At 40.4% G+C, this 18,406-nt stretch overlaps 1 pseudogene; it reads right to left on the bottom strand.

The window, feature by feature from the left end:
• Positions 1–13,821: 13,821 nt before the first annotated feature.
• On the bottom strand, positions 13,822–13,942 carry LOC139694458 (5S ribosomal RNA; annotated as a pseudogene).
• Between the last annotated feature and the right edge of the window lie 4,464 nt (positions 13,943–18,406).

Here is an 18,406-nt window from a genome sequence, read left to right as displayed (position 1 = left end):
GCATATTAGACAGAATGGAATGGGGAGGTAAGCATAAATTGAAGAGGGGTCTATTGTAGTGTTTAGTTAGGTGAGGCAAGGAAGTTATCTCTGTACCGTTTGGTAGCTGTTTTCATCAAACCCACCTTTACCGGTAGATTAATATAAAAATAATTATTATTAGACCCAAGTTAAAGAACGGGATTATGCAGCCATCAAATGAAAATGAGATACCAAGGAATTAAAATAAAGATTATAATAAATCAAGTAGAAGGTTTGAGGTGTATGGAATCTGACATCAGAACAAGGTTTATGAATTTGGTATATGATGATCAAAACCTTATGAACTTTAATTATTTGAACCAGAGTTACCTGCCAATCAGAACTAGATAATATCATATACCAATCAAGGATTTTGATCTTAATTTAATGGGAATTTTTTTGAGGACTTTTTTGACAAAACAAAAAAATGTGACTCAAAGTAGGAGTGAATAATGCTAACTTACTTCAAAGTGTAATCAATGCTCTTCATATTTCATTGCAATTCTCCATTCAGATTTAATTATCCAGTTTGAAGATTGAGAATTTGGACCTTGAGAAACTAAAGTGGAAAAAATGTGAGAGATAAAGCCTTTGGAAGGATGGGAGAATATTAACCTCTATACCTGGCATCTTTATATTGGAAGAAACATTTGAAATAAAGATCAAATGAAAGTAAGTCATCTGAATGTGAGTTCATGATTAAGGCTTTGGGTTTCATGGGTCTTAAAGGACAATTTCAAACATTTCACTACTCCACAAGTAGATTGGAAAAATCTTTATTTACATGCTTCATGTTAAAGATTGGATTACATCAAATGGGGATAAATCTATTAATTACAAAAACAAAAGAATAATCAAGGTACATCATGACAAACCACTAAATACTTGGATGCTAAGCACCACTGTAATTATACCACAAAAATCGCAGTAATCATCCCAAAGGTCTCTTTGGTTAGTGTTGGAAGATTTTACTCAATACTAAGCACGATGGGCTGCTAAATTTACACATCAGGGTAAGGGGGTCAGTGCCTTTCCCTGGGCTGTTTATTGTTTCCCAGGAAGATCTGGTACCAAAAAAAAAACAGCTTTGGTGGAGTTGAAGGTGCCTTAGAGACATGAATTCGTATCGAACCTGGGCCCTCCAGTCAGCAGTCCAGCACTACTCCTGGACTACCAGGTCTACCGATATGTTCATTTGATTTCTTCCATTTGTTGTTCATTTGACATACATCACAAATGTTGGAAGCAATTAGTTTATAAGCTGACATTAACTCAGTTTCTGTAAGAAAGATCCTATTATGATGATTAAAAATAGAATTAGGCAGAACATATGTGCATATTTAAAAACTATTTCAATCAAAATTCTTCCTAGACATCATTTATATCCTTCTGAAGGTATCACATGAGGAAGTAACCCAAGGTTCACATGAAACAATCTGTGATATCCCTTGGCTGAAGCTGTTGTCACCGAAAAGTGAGGGTCTCACCATATATGCCTGAATCTTTGTTAATCTCATGTTCTAGTTGGCCCCTGAATTTTAACTTACAATTTTCACTTTCACATAATTCTTGGGTAAGTAGTGTTTTGTATTTATTGAATATTTACGAGTTCATACCAGGGAAGTAATTTTCATTATAACTTATGAACTTTCATGAAATGCATGTTCTCAACAAGTATGAAAAAAAATTTAATTGAGCACTTTCAAAAGTGGGTATCAAGTTATAAACTATCATATATTTGGATATGTTTAATCAAATGATGACGCCCACTAGTGAGACCCACTTCCTTAAAAATTTCACTACCATTGCCACGAACACTGCGCACATGCATCCGCTACTATTGCCACTATTATACTGCAACAACCAGGAGTCAGAAGCAACTGTAGGACAAGTCAACCATGATATCACAATTAGAAAGCTACAACGGCAATGAATTACAAATACAAAATCAAACTTAGTTGAAGTTTAACTCGGATCGCAAATAATTTTTTTTAATTACTACAAGTATCCTCATGCCCATGAAGGTCAACCTTTTATTTTTTTCGTGGAAGTTTTCATTTAATGGCCTATCTAGTGGAAATTTGCAAGTATTCAGGGGAGCAAGGTTGTCCAAAGAAATTATCTTCACTATTCCCAACAAGGATATTAGAAATCTACAGTCAAAACTTTTCTCTGCCAAAGAATCATTATGAAAATATATCATGATCATAATCCTTGCAGTAATCCATTTGATGCAATGTGGAACACAACCAATCCACTTTCATCATGTTCTCTCGATGAATTGTGGTGATGAAGGGCTTAGAGAAGGCACCCTTTTAACTGCATCCCATTTGGTCCCTCCAAAGTCCCGTGACAAGTCTTCCACCTTCCCTTCTGCCTTCTCCATTCAGTCTCATTCCAAAATAACTTGGGCCATGCCCCTCAGTCCCTAAGCTATTCAAATGAAATAAAACTTTAGAGCTAAAACATTTAAGAACGCTCTTGCAGGATATATCCAAGGCGAGTATTGTTGGGTGTAACGGAACATTTCCCTCTAAGAAGTGACAGAAAAATTAGGATCCTCTTAATGGTTTTCTCGAATATTTTAAATCATTATATTATTCAAACCATGATGCTGATTGGAATCCAATTAATGTCAATCCCTAATTAAAACCCTTCAAAGCCCCATTTGGGGTCTCAATTCATGGGTCCATGGGAACGTGAGTATTAAGGCCTATAGGCATAACTGATTTGTAACTCAATGATCCCTTTTGGTAAGCAAGATTGAATTATTCTCTCAACTCAAATAAAGCAATAATTTTCACTCCAGGCAAGTCTGCATAAATGTCAGTAAGAGTGGAGTTTTTTAATAACAGTGAAAGCTCAAAAGAATCAAGCTATAAATAATCATTCCTTTCAATGCTGACATGCGAGTTCCAGAAAACATCTCCTGGAAGACAAAACATCTTTTTCATTATATATTATCTTTCAGTAAGATTCTGCAGAAGGTGAACTGACTTTCTTGGACAATATAACAGAGCAAAACAAGGTAATGAAAAGTGGTCAAGTACAGAGGAAAAAGCAAATATTTGAAAGAAAGATGTGGAGAGAGGGGGCTGGGGCTGATACTTGGGAGCAGAGGGGTTTAAGGTGTTAATTACAGTAAAAGAGGGTTAGGCAATGACTGGTAAACGAAGAATTAGTTGTCCTAGGTTTTCCAATGCTTTGGTCTATTTGGTTTGAAAGCAGTTTTGCAATCAATCCAAAGAACTTTATAATTAAAAACATCCCAACAGGCATTTGCAAGATGGAAGGTTAATGTGGCAAGTCTCATATTGTCCATTCATAGAGAACTTAACTGTCACTTGTAATAACACAATAGACACATTGAAAAAACACTATCTCTTTGTTGGTGATAGCATTATATCTGCAGAGTGGTCTTTGCTCAACATGTAATTTGGAGAGGCAAAATAAATGGCCATTGAGAGTGGATTCTAACTTGAACTCATCATAGAAGCCACAGAAATCATACAAATAAGCTAAGAGTATCAAAAGAGGTTGCCCACCGACTGATGCAAGTGAAAATTCAAATGGCCAAAACTAAGGAAAAACAAACAATCTTCACATCATCACTATGGGTCCATGAAGGCCATTGAATTTAATTTATACTCTGATTATTTTAACCTTTTTCTAAAAATAATTCACCCTAACCAGCTCCTTTAATCCTTAGAATAGGTGTCCCAACCATCCTTGAACTCATTGGAGAGAAAACACCCTAAACACAATCCCTCAATCAACATAAGGTTCATTGTACTTTTTAAAATAGATTAAAGGACAAAGACAGGACCACATCTGTAAAACTTCATTTCAGAGAGCACATTAGTTGCATCCAACAAGTTAAAGAGAAACATGAGACGGATTTGGAAAAGTTTTTTCTTTGATTGAAAGATTAATTTAAAAAAGAAATCTCAATCAAAATTTGAATAGTAAAATGAAATGTTTTCAATTTATTGCAGAACAAATAGTCATCTTTGGCTTCAGATATGCCACTAACTACATATAACACCTACTTGTAGAAGCACTGCAAAGATCTTGAAGTATCTCCAAATTTTCACAGAAGGGATAAAATATATAAAGATTTAAAATAGCTTACGTCACTACTTGCTGTGTGAATCTGGCTCACTTTTCTATCCCCTCTTCTACCTCAGCAGACCTCATGAGGTCGAGCACACATCAGAGCGTGGCTTCTTTCAGTTGAGAGCACACAAATGGTGACGCAAAAGTTATACTGATGATGAATAGGAGATGTTGCAGACATCAAAAATCAGTTCCTTCCAAAGTGGAGTATATTCTAGACTGGGGTAACAGCTGAGGTCCATCAATATTATTTCTAGATAGGAAGTACAAATTTAGAAAAGTACAACAATGGCAGGGGTGGCAGCATGGGGGGAGTGATTAAAAAAGTATCATTCAACCATATGAACAGTTCGGGGGTCAAGGCAACTAAGAAAAAATTCAACATTAAGTTACGAAACTGGTAAACTTTGGTTAAAAAATCTCCCTATTTTTGGACCTGTGTGATTGAACTATCATTACTTTTACTTTTTCTGTACATGGCATTATAACTGGATGGCAGATGGTTAAATGAATTTGGTCAAGATAAAAATGAGACTAAATTAAGTAAGAAAAGTAAGATTTTTCAATGCAGATTGTTATGATGGATATGATTAGAGAGTTTTAAATTTTTTTCTCCAAATTGTTCAATAACTATATGACAGTAATTTGCTAATAAAACTTCTTAATTTTAGAAACAACTACACGCTGATTACATTGTCAGTGACACTTTTTTCAATTATTATAAAATGCAACATTATGAAAATTCATTTAATTTTGATTTACTCACAGTCTATGATTTGTTCATTAAAATTATTTCCACAAAATCTTTCCCAATATTGACTACCAAATACTTAAACAAATACAATTAAGTACTGCACTTCTTCCAGTAATATTTTGTGTGTGAATCTATATTGTATTCCTGTAGCAGTAGGCACATTTGTTCACATGTGCTCACATGTACCTGAAGATGGTATCCTAATGTGAAAATACTTTGGGCAAAGTAATAAAAAGGATGGTGGAATGGTACAAACCATGGCACAAGTTGTCACTCGGTACATACATTTGGGCTGACAGAGTTCTGGTTAAAAAGAAGCTGCATAACTTGCACAGATAAGCACATTGGATGTGATACATCTCAGACCTGATAGAAATATCTGAACTATTTCATTTTAAGCCTCATTTTTCATTCAAAGAAAAGCAAATATAAGGAAGGAAAATCAAAAAGAAGTTCATGAATCTTCTCATTTGTGCTTTAATGAATACCCTAGGATATCAATCTGGGAATGGGGGAGGGAGGGGGCACCATTATCAGCATTAGTCTGTAATAAGGGAAAGACGCCAAGAGGTCACACCATTTAATGCTCCATTTGATGGATGGACCACTCTAGCAAATGACACCCAAGTAGGGATCAGGATATCTTAGAAAAGTTATGCCACCACTGTGATTCAAACCCAGAACTTCAGCATGGGAAGCCAATACACTAGCTGCCACACCAACCTGATCTTCTTCGTTGAAGTCACGTTATTTGGCTATTAACTAAGAAAGCAAAAACATTCTAAAAAAGTTGATATTATTAAATGATAGTTCTAAGTTACAAATTTTTTACCAGGTCATAATTACATGGCATCAGTTTTAAATAACATAGAAACTTGACTATGAGTAATAAAGACTTCACTTAGAACGAATTCTAACTTAAGTACATGAAAAGAGATGAGAAAGAGCAACTTATCTGCCTGGATATTTCCTTGCCAACTAACAGCTCCAAACATTTGATATCCGTATTACATTAATATTCCAAATAGAATGATGCGACGTGGTAGTCTAGAAAACCAAAATTTTACATAGTGTTAAGTGGTCCCTGGAATGAAATCCTAGTCTATATATTTGGAGAAATCTGAAATTAAAATAGGAATATTATGTGGTATTCATAAATTGAGGAAAACGATATTATAGGACAGATATGACTTGAATGTTCCCATGCATTGGATTCTAGAGTTTCACTTGGGTTAAGTGAGTTCATCGCAAGCTGTCCAATCATTGTCATCTTTCAAAAAATCAGTTCGGATCGATGACTAAGATATAAATGGACAACGAGAGTTGGTGAAACTTATTCAAGCCCACCTTGAATACGCGGAGCAGCATCCAGTAATTCCATTGACCCACTGAATTGGCTCAAACTTCCCTCATTCTGACATTAACTCCTTGTCCTCCCTCCGCAGCCATGAACAGAATGCTTCCAGAGAGCTCCACTCATGCCCTGCTCTAGGAAAAGAAGGCTGCCAGGAACAGAAGAAAGCAATGTTGGCAAAAAGGAGAAATGGAGGGATGCAGGGAATGAAGAGTTGGACGATGCAGGCGCAGTAAGTGGGGGAGGGAGAGCAATCAAGTGTAATAGGAGACTATGACGCCCACCAGGGACCAACAACTGAGTGGGGTTCAAGCAGAGTCCCAAGTTAGTAGTCCACCCTTCCAAATGGAGTGAGTTGATGTGGTGTGGTAAGTAAGGTTATGTGAGCCATTTCATTAAGTCTCCTTATGGTGAACAAGGGTGGGGTGGCCCGTGCCAAGAGTATTTCCTATGAAGCAAGCCTTAACAGTATTTTTTGAAACTTTCTTATCGGCTTTTTACAGAGCTGGTAATCAAGTACTGCGATCTGACTGGATAGTCCTTTTCCATGCACTGTTTAATGGATATCTATTTTCCATGTTGATATTTTCTTGGTCTTAGACAAGAAAGCTTTAAAAAATACCATCGATCCGAAAAGGCAGGCAGGATGGCCTGTGAAACTCTCGTCACCAAAGGACAACCAACGTGGATGGAGAACCCGGAAATGCAAAGACATACATTACAATTATTTGTTATTTAAAAATTTCTTTCAATGAAAAATAACACTTCAATTGAAGGAATTCCCCGAGTTTCGATTTTAGACCACAATTTATCATTCATTTTCAATGAGTTTGCTATCATGTTATAAATTATTACACCCATTACCATTGGGGTTTTATATGAACTTGCTGATTTATGGTAACTTATGTGGATGTTATGATTCCTAGTTGAATATGAGTGGACATTACTATTTGCATGAAAGAGATAGATATTTTTTATGATTAAGACAACCATGGAAAATATATATTCCATAGAATGAATGGTAAGGAAATTTAATTTTTTGAATATGGGCTTATAATATAGAAGATAACTTTGGACAACACGCATACAGATGATCCCCTATATTATTCTATCCAATTCCCCTGGAGAAAAAAGTAGAATGATACACTAGTTTTAATACCTCTAGGGACTTATGCAGGAACCAAATAGTGTACATCATAGTGTGCAGTTCAGAACAGATTATTAACATAAATATTCCATGCACCAGTTTATCAAACATAGACCTAAAACCTTTGTATTGAATGTATAAATAATCATTTCTTGTTGAGATTGAAACCAAATTCCACTTGTAATATTGCTCGATGAATGCAAGGACCTGTGTGTTTTTGCAAAACTAGTACATAGATGGGAATTATCCAAAGTCCCAAAAAAACAGGCCTGGCCCTTCAGAATTAAACTGGAATATCTGATCCCTTTCATCACCTCACCTCCCAGAAGAAATATTTGCATACTAAATTTCCAAAATAAGATTGTGTTAAATTAATGATGACATTTGAAAAAATTACTTTTCAATGGATAAAGAGATATCAAAAAACTGCATCTTTGGGATGATTACAAATTGGGCTTCTTTGGTTACTTTTTGGATTGTTTTTCCTATTAATGTGATACTTTCAACATGGGCTATTCTACTCCAAAAATAAAGCTAAATTTGAATCTGTAATTGTACCTTAGTTGTCATAAAACTGATAAATTTTCTATTCATATTAATGCAAAAAATCTACATAAACTCACTTGATTTGGCAGATACTACATATTTAAGAAGTGGTATTTCAAGATCTTTTGCCAACCACCAGGAATTATGGAATGACTTTATAATTAGGTGAATATGAAATATATTTCTGAATTAAAGGAGAATGCGATGTATTTCCCACAGAACTTTCATTTGCTACATCTAACTTCGACACACAGGCGTCATCTTAAGGTGCCCAAGTATTATGACTTCGCATTGAAACTACTTGTCGCAAATTTAAAGTTCTGTGGAAAATACATAGTAATCATTTATTCTGGGCTCTATTACAGTGTCAACGTTTACACCATTTCTAATTGCTAAGACAAAATATAAATTATTCATCATCGTACTTATAATGGTAGGGAAGTGAGTCAAAATAATTGGTAAGTTGTCTCAGCAGTGCCAGAGCAACAAATTATAAGATCTTACCCATATTTTCTCCTCTCGGCGGCAGGTGGACGTTTTTTCAGGTCATTTACCTGCGATAGGCCAAAGATGAAATGGCGAGAAGAGCTTGACATGTTTCAGCCTAGGAGTGACCTCATCTGAACCATACCTGCAGAGAGAGCAATTTAAAATTAGTATTTTTATTCAAGACTGACAAAATTAAGGAATTTGTGGCTAATTTCACCGAGCTCCAACGCGCCGGGAAAGTTTCTTTATTTTCCTTTTAAGGATTCGTGGGAAATACATTCCAGTCGCTCCCAATCCCGACGCTAGATTTGAGCGCACAGCCTCTGTGCTTGGATGGCGAGCAAGATTCTAATTAGGGTGCCACCGTCGCGTACGAAGGAATGAACTACTAAAGTCAGGCTGCATTTTTATCCACATAACACGCGGTCGAAACTGCAGTCCCTCCAGATTTCGAATCACAAGCCAAGCGAGGGGTAGACCAGAAGGTAATCAGATTATAAATTGTGGAGCGTCTACAATAAAGTAGAATTGGACGTCGCAAATCGAAATTTCAATGCGAGTACACACAAGAATTGCAGCAGCCGTGATTGCAACCTAAGTATTGCCGAGGATCGACAATATTTGTAATTTTAGGAGAGGTGACCGAAAGCCGAGGTCATTAGCGCTATTAGGGGTGGATGAGAAAGGGTAAGATAGGAGGGAAACCTGACGTCGGCAGTGGTCCACTCCTAACGAAATGCGCCAAGAGGGCCGCAGCTTAACGTCCAAAACGACGGACGGTGTACTCACTCAAATGCTCTCCACAAAGCACCTTCATCGTAGGGATCGAGACACCACTGAAAAACACCTGCCGCCTCTGGTATTCAAACTAGGACCCTCTGGGTGGGAAACCAGTACGTCACCCACCGCACCACTCCGATCCCCAGGGATGACATTAACGGGACCATCATTAATACATACACATGACAATAACCAACAACATCTGAGCCAAGCTGAAGATCGCGTCCCTCAACCCTCTGCTCAGCGCATGTATATGCGGATGCAAGCATAAGAAAGAAAATTTCAAAATAATTTTAGTAGGCTGACTACATACGTACCAACATGCAACCGTCAATTTTGGAAAGTGGCCCTAAGATCTAGATAATCGAAACCTGACAATTAGAAACTTGATATGCTGAACACGTTTATGATGACGCGTAATCTACCTCTGTGCGTTTGCACGTGGGCTTGCATGCAATCGCCACTCACAAATGTATATCATCAGATGTAGAGCTGCCCGTGATTTCGACCGCTTAGTCTTCTCCAGAGTAGCTCGACGATATGCCCTCGGGAGTTCCGCGAACCCAGGGAGAGCGAGGAGTCCATCCACTCCGATCCTGACTCTCAAAGCGAACTGAGGAGACCAAATGCTCCTCGGCATGGTTAAAGGAAGGCGGGGGACGGGTTTACTGAGTGGGGGTCTTCGCGCAAGAGAGAGTGAAATCGAATTGGGAATATGGAAAAGGAGGAGGAGGAGGTTAGCCCATTTCAATTCCGAAGTGCGCATTTCGCGTATCGCTTTGCACTGGAGCGAACTGGAGTCATGCAGTTAACCGCTCCTCTCCTCGCCGAGTGCACATACGAAGACCTCGAAGGCCTCGAAGACCACCAGCCAACAATGCAATTGCGTGCCCATCCGGAAATTCGCGCGCGTCATTAAACGAGCCATCGTCTGACCATTGAGTGAATCCAGACTTGAGTCTCGTTGTTAGGGCATGACTATATCAATACATACCGTAACACACAGGTAAGTTAATGAGCCCAATGATGGTGATAATTCCTTGCGACCCTGAAAATAATTTGCAATTTCCAATTAAATTGGCGATAAATTGCTGTAAGGAAAATTTCTTCAGGAATTCGGTAAAATAAATGTGTTGGCAACTACTATTCCTCAGTACCTAGTATGAACCTTAATATTTCCTTAGTTTTCTTTGAGTTGATTGCATAAGGGCGTGGCAACTTGTTCATAACGGGGAGGGTTGGTTGGACTGCTGGTTGCTCTTTCGCCTTTATCATTTTTGAGTGAAATAACAGTCGACTTATTTCCCTGAACCTCTCTGATGCATGACCAAAATGCTTTTGGATTCTCTTCCAAAATTTCCGCTAACCTTTTCCTTTCGAATTCCCTTAACGCTTTCCGAAATTCATTATTGGCATTCGCCCTAGATATCTTATACTCATAAGTGATCTCCTTTTTGTCGCTAGAGATATCATCCCTAATATTTTTCATCTTGGCGTGACATCGTAATGACGTCGTAATGCCTTCCCAACATCCGCGTTGTACCGTCTAGGTTCCGTGTTGTCATTTATGAATTTACTAGGAATGAAACTGTTGACTGCAGATAGTGTGATCTCAAGGGATTGATTCCACGTATGCTTAATATTTCGGTGAACACTGTTTTTCGTGAAACTAGAAAATTCATTTCGTAGTATCCCATTGTAGTCCCCTTCTTTAAACAAGTAAATTTTCCTTTTAGGCTTCTTATTTGGGACCCCATGTGGCGAAAACTTAGAATTTACTGCCCTATGGTCACATATCCCTTTTATAGTGTCTATAGTGAAGACGTTTTCGGGGATATTCGTTGCTAATAAATCAAGAATATTATCGCCCCTTGTTGGCCAAGTGACAAGTGACTTCAATGAGTTCGACTTGAAAGAATCTAACAGCGATTCGCAGATATCTTTGCCTTTACCGCCCGTTTTAAATTGAGGGTTGTATATTATATAGACATATAGTATACTATGTGCTCCGGTCAATAGATGGGACATTGAAATCTCCACCGATAATAGCTTCGCGATCATTGTGTTGTGATAAAAAACCTCGACTTGCTGATCTTGCTCTCACTGGTGCTGCCTCTAGCCTCTTCTCCTTGCTCCCCCTCAGTGCCGCTCCCGCGCAACACCTGTTTCTTCTTACCGCTTTCCTTTCCCCGCCGGGTCCGCCGATCCGCCCCCACGGTGAAGTCGGTGCTCGCTACTGCCTCCGCCCCCTTCAGTCCGTGGTCCACTGCCATCCCCTCTGCTTGCTGCCTGTTCCCGCTTGCCTCCGGCTCGTCCTCCTCGCCGCGCTATGCATCCCTGCTGGCCAGCCCTGAAGCCATTTCCCCTCCCGGGGGTTCCACGGTCGCCCTGCGGTCCCCACTCTCATTTCCTCGGCCCGGCTCCGCTGCCCTGGGCTCCTCACTGCATTCCATTTTTTTATCACTCGGTTTGTCTTTCAACATTTCCTCACTTCCTTCTCCCACCTCCTCCTGAATGTCCTCCGTATCCCCGGCCTCGCTATTCCCCCTCTCCACTCGATTCCCTGTGCCGGCTTCTCCTCCCTCGCCGGTGGCCGCCATTGGATTCATAAGGGTAACTAATGTCGAAATCCTTTTACCCCGCCCCCTGTTCTTTAACCCCTTCCTCCGCTTCCTACCTATTCCGTTAGCCTCTGCCGGTCCGTCACTGCATGAGTCATCTTCCTCGCTCGTCGGGGAGTGTCGCCGGGGACCCTCTCGTGGTTCTCGCCGCTTTTGCTCTTCTGAAGAATCCTCTGCCCTTTTATTCTCCACGATTGCATCAGTATCTCCATGTCTTCCTCCGGAATTGGCAACAGCGGAATTTCCTCCTCCGTGTTTGACTTCATCCGTGCAATGCATCCGCATATGCTGTGCTCGTCTTCATCATTGTGCATTTGACTCTTAGGTGCTCCTCACTCCCACACCTGAAACATGTTTGCTTTTGCCCGACGTAATGTATTACGGCTCTATACCCGACTATAGGTATATACATACAAATATATATATATATATATATATATATATATATATATATATATATATATATATATATATATATATATATATATATATCCCTGTTTATTAACATCTTGATTGTTCTAGTGCCCGTACTAATATTGTATAGGCCTTGTCCGATCCACTGGTTGTCCGTGTAGGAGACGACCTACCGTATTTTCCCAGCTCCATTTCTACCTCGAATCTGCGAACTTCGGGAGGGAGTGAAACCACCTTAACAAAGGTTGCCCTGCAAGAAGCCGACTCCAAGGTCGCCGTTCCACGCTTTTCGGATAATGATGGAAAGTTAATGGTCTCCCCTTTCGACCTCAAAATGTTTTCCACTAATTCTTCGTTTATTACCTTAACATAGACAATTTTCCTAGTTATTCCGAATTGTATGGCCACCAACTCTTCCTTTTTAAGCCCGAGCTCGGCACCGATGAACCGATCGACCTCTAGGGCGGTAGCACTTTTCTTTAAGTCATTAAGACTCATAATTAGCGTAGCCCTCCTATCGTAAGGCATTACTAATTTGTTACCTTAACATAAGAAAAAATAAAAATCCACGCACCTAAAGCTCTAAAAAGGGCTGAAATAAAAGAAACTTTTCTAACTAAACTTCTCTGCCCATAGAACTTGGGGAAGAAACGAGTTCCTCGTTTCCCGGCGATCGAAGCCTCTAACGCCGCGGATAGCACACACAGAACCGAAGAACAGACACGTCCTCACTCTTCGAATGCTCACACCGGGGTTAAAATAAGAAGCACTTTTCACACCAAAACACTTAGCACGCAGTTATCTGGGGAAAACGAACTCCTCGTTTCCCGGCGGTAGAAGCCTCGAACGCCGGGGAAAGCACAAGCGGATACGATTCGAATGCACAGACACGTCTTCACTCTTCGAATACTCACACCGGACCAATTTTTGTATAGCCAATAAACAACGCTCAATGCGTAAACATAATATTTCTTTATTTATATATACCCTGCGAGCTACCGCCAGGGTGTGCGGCAGGGGGTGAATACACATCAGAATAATTTTGCCACGACATGACCCCACCGCGGTCGAACATGTCATTATAATCGCCTATCGTTCGTGGAAAAAATAATGAAAATCATAAATCCATCTTTTCTGCACTTATTCTTTCTAATTTTAAATATTAAGCTAAGTAAATCCTCCGGGCCAGATGAAATATCCGCTCGTATATTTAAGGATCTAGTTTCGGGTATTGCGCCGTATCCAAAAGTAATAATAAATGGATTAATTTATTCAGCAAGGCATATGAAACGTCGACATATTAAAAAAACACTCATGGTTTACAATTAGGAAACGTTTGCACGTGAAAAAACAAGGGAATAGTTAATTGTTGAAAACGCCGAAGCACTTAAAAGTGCGACGCAGTGAAGGAAGGAACGGTACAGTGGCGGTGGTTAGACCGATGAATCTGAAGATGAAATTGGCCATAAATTAAAGAGAAAAGCATTGAGTTGTTTGAAGTACTCGCCAAAATTGTGAAATTGAAGAATGTTGAAAGCAATTGAACTGTACAAAAACGGCCAAAAGAGAAAAAAATGGATGCCAACAGCACCCGGTGTTCCCAGGCGGTCACCCATCCAAGTACTATCCGGGCCCGACGATGCTTAACTTCGGTGATCGGACGAGAACCGGTGTATTCATCGTGGTATTTTATTGTTTAATATCTTTATTTCGTGGCACTAGGCCCATTTTTTTATTACATGTATTTCCATTCACAGACATAGTTATTTAACACCATGTGCACCATCTTAAGCGTGCATAAGACCACAGATTGAACATTTTCACAATTGAACAATTCTAAACAAAGGATGATATAAGTATGAACCACTTATGAACTATAAGCATTCGGAAAGTGTTCACAGTCGCATAACTTAGGGAACATTTTCCTTACTTGAATTAACAATACAAGATCCTTTATAGGGAACAAAATGATTACAATGAAATCAAGCCAATTATAAATAGTCATATTTTTTTTAAACATCCCCTTTGCGTCTTTTTTTCACAGTTAAACATTAATGATACATTTGTTTACATTCCATGCTGCTCTTATTAATTGAACGTATTCCCTTTATTTACATACTTGTTATCGGTAATATATTTCCTTTGCATACACGACAGTTTACATTGAGTCCAAGACCAATTTTCTTTAAAATTGTTATTCTTTCATGACTTCTTTTTTTACCATTTGTTCTACTTTCTTCCAATATGGCTGTAATCGGCCCGGTAGGTTTTTGCTCTCTTTTTTCACTTGTTCCCACCAACTTTCTATATCTATTTTAACCCACTTGTGTACCGTAAGAAGGTGCTGTCCAATCAGCCAGCACATTGTTTCCATTTTCACGCGGGGAAAGATGTTGAAATCCAGCATCATCATATTCCTATTTCCTATCTCCTTTTCTCCAAAGGTGTTTAATTCTCTGAATGATCTTTTTATTAGACACCACCTTCTCCTCGAGATGGTGCATTCGAACACCCTGTGGTCTTGTGTGTCGTCTTTGTCACAGTATTCGCATTCGTTCCTGCTGGATAGATTCAGGTTTTGTTTCACTTGCTGGGTGGTCAGTATATAGTTTGCGAATAGGAATAGGACGCTCTTTGTCCTTAGGGTACTGACTATTTCGTTGATGTTCTTCCAAACTCTCTTCCAATTTACCGATAGAATGTAGAAGGGCTTGTGCGTTCCGATGACCCCTAGAGCTGTGCTGGCGGGAGTAATAAAAATTGCTCCTGATAGGGTCACCCATGCCAGATAGGTCGAAGGTTAGGAGCCAGACGAAAGGTAGTCCACGCAGCGTCTGTTCCTCAGTGAGGCGGCTGCAATGGCGTCTGACCCCAGTGGGGCGGCCCACTGGGGTCAGACGCCATAAGTGATGGTGTCACGTTAAAAACACTATTGAGGAAGGCAACGGGAAACCACCTCAATTATCATTCCCAAGAAAAATATGATGGACTATACAGATATTTTGAGTCCTGGCAACCACGGGGCTCGGCCCAATCGGCCGTGTGTCGTGCCCGGCAGCGGGGGAGGCAAGGCTTCCGCGGTCGTCATCCCACGAAACCCTTGCAAGGGAAAACCAGCAGCAGCAGGACAGAAGACGCAGGAGAAGAAGACCACATTAGTTAGAATAGGAACGTGGAATGTTAGGACAATGATGAGGACAGGGAAACTGGAGAATGTTAAGCGAGAGATGGAAAGGGGAAATATAGATATTTTAGGTCTATGCGAGGTGAGATGGAAAGATAGCGGGGATTACTGGAGTGATAAGTATAGAATCATATACAACGGTGGGGACGAGAGCCAACGAGGGGTTGCCATAGTATTAAATGAAGAGGTAGGAAGAAGCGTAGTCAACATAGAGCAGGTAACGGATAGAATACTACTGGTGGAGATAAAAGAAGAACCGACGAACTTAGTAATTATTCAGGTATACTGTACATGCCGGCGAGCAACCATTAGGAAGAAGAGGTCGATAGGATATACGATCAGTTAGAGGACATGATCGCGTGTGTTCCTGCAGGGAAACATTTGATAGTGATGGGGGATTGGAATGCGACGGTAGGCGAAGGAAGAGATGGCGATGAGGTCGGGGACTACGGTTTAGGCACGAGGAATGACCGCGGGGAGAAAGCAGTTGAGTTCTGCAGGAGACAGGGGTTAGTCATCACCAACACTTGGTTTAGACACCACAAAAGACGCAGGTATACATGGAAAATGCCAGGTGACTCAGAAAGGTATCAGCTAGATTATATCCTGTTTAGACACAGGTTTAGGAACAGTGTGATAAATTCCCACAGCTTCCCGGGAGCGGATGCGGACTCAGACCACAATTTAGTTGTTATGAAATGTAGCGTACGTTTCAAAAAGATAAGGCAGGGGCGGCGAGTTAGAAAATGGAATGTAGAAGCATTAAATTGGTTGAAAAGGAAGGAATACAAACATGCGGTAGAGAAAATCATGGAGGATGGTAAAGGGCGTAGTACTATCGAAGAAAAATGGGAAATGATCAAGAAAGGGTTGTCTAAAGCCGCAAAAGACACTATTGGAACCGTTAACGCTAAAAGGACTAGGAAACCATGTATCACGGATGAGATGATTGTAAAGATGGATGAGCGGCGAAAATGGAAGAATGTAAATACAGAATTAGGCAAAATGAAGTACAAAGAATTGAACAATAAATTGAGGCGGGCAACAAATAAAGCAAGAGAAGCATGGTGGAAGACGCAGTGCGAGGATATGGAAAGTCTGCAGAGGAAGGGTGAAATCGGTGCGCTGTACAGCAAAGTTAAATCGTTATCGGGAAGTAAGAAAGGAAGAGCTATGCTAACAGTTAGAGATAAGGCGGGTAAGGTAATAGTTGACGCAGGAAAGATCCAAGAGAGATGGAAGGAGTATATAGAAGAACTGTATGGTAAAGAACTCAGACCAACAAAGTTAGACATTGAAAAAGAAAATGACGTAGAGGAAGACAGCTTAGGTCCAGGCATACTAGACAATGAGATAGAAAGGGCATTAAGGGAGATGAAACTAAATAAGGCTGTGGGGGTAGATAACATTCCCGTGGAACTTTTAAAATGCTTAGGAAAATGTGGGAGGAAGAGGCTATATGGGCTGATCCGTAGTATTTATGAGGAGGGAATCTGGCCGGAAGACTTCGTGAGATCAGTTTTAGTTCCTATTCCGAAAAAGGTAAAGGCCACGTCATGTGAGGACTATAGGACAATTAGTTTGATATCCCACGCAGCTAAAGTTGTTCTCAGGATCATAAACAAAAGGATAGAGAGTAGGGCAAATGATTACTTAGGGGATGATCAGTTTGGGTTTAGGAAGGGGAGAGGTACGCGTGATGCCATTGCAGTAATGATATTATTAATCGAGAGGAATATAGAACACAACCAGGAGGTATTTGCCTGTTTCGTAGATTTCGAAAAAGCGTTTGATAGAGTGAACTGGGAAAAATTAATGAATAAGTATATTGCAGTAGTAGTAGTTTTTAGGGGAGGCGACCGACAGCTAAGGTCATTTGCGCCATAGGGGATGGACAGGAAAGGATGAAGGGTGGAGAGAAACCCGGCGTCGGCATTAGCCTACTCTTTACGAAAGGCGCCAAGGGGTCCGCAGCTTAACGTCCCATCCGACGGACGCCGTACTCACTCAAAGTGCCCTCCACAAAGCACCTCAAGTAGGGATCGAGATACCTCTGAAAAATATTCAACACCGCCGGGATTTGAACCCGCGCCCTCAGGGTGGGAAGCCAGTACGTTAGCCCCCGCACCATCTCGATCCCCTGAATATATTGCAGAAAATAGGAATAGATTGGAGGGAAAGGAGGCTAATCCGCAACCTGTACATGTCTCAGACTGCTCAGGTGCGGGTGGGAAACGGGGAGTCAGGATGGGCAGTGTTAGGAAGGGGTGTAAGGCAGGGTTGCCCATTATCACCGTTACTGTTCAACCTGCATGCAGAGGAAATGATCAAAGAGGCATGGGAAGAACTCGAGGTAGGAATGAAAGTGGGCGGGGAATTCGTAAAATCAGTTAGGTTTGCTGATGACCAAGCTTTAGTTTGTCAGTCAGCCAAGGGGCTGCAAGCATTGCTTAGTGAATTGGAAATTCAGTGCGACAGGTATGGGATGAGAATCAATATTAATAAAACAAAGGTTATGCGATTTTCGACAAAGAAAAAGGCCAAGCTTAACATTAAAATAGGTGGGCAAAAAATAGAGCAGGTAGAACAGTTTACGTATCTCGGTAGTGTTTTGGACCAACACGGTCAAAGTAGTAGGGACGTAAGAAGAAGAATTGCGCTAGGCAAAGAGGCTTTCACAAGGAGGAGGGAGTTGATGACAGGGACTTTGAGTAAGGATGTTAAGAAAAGACTCGTAAAAACTTTGATATGGAGCGTAGCTATGTACGGTGCGGAAACATGGTCATTGAAGCAGGAGGATAGACGTAGATTGGAGGCTTTTGAAATGTGGGTGTGGAGAAGAATGGAGAAGGTGAAATGGACAGAAAGGAAAACAAATGAGGAAGTACTTTGTATGGTGGGCGAAGAGGGGGGTTTGTTGGGAGAAATCCTATGGAGGCAGGAAAAGTGGATGAAGGGGGTGTTGACCGGCCGTGGGATG

Source organism: Hetaerina americana, unplaced genomic scaffold (genome assembly GCF_022747635.1).
Source record: "Hetaerina americana unplaced genomic scaffold, ioHetAmer1.1.p SCAF_5, whole genome shotgun sequence".
Taxonomy (NCBI): domain Eukaryota; kingdom Metazoa; phylum Arthropoda; class Insecta; order Odonata; family Calopterygidae; genus Hetaerina; species Hetaerina americana.
This window is presented reverse-complemented; position numbering and strand designations above follow the sequence as displayed.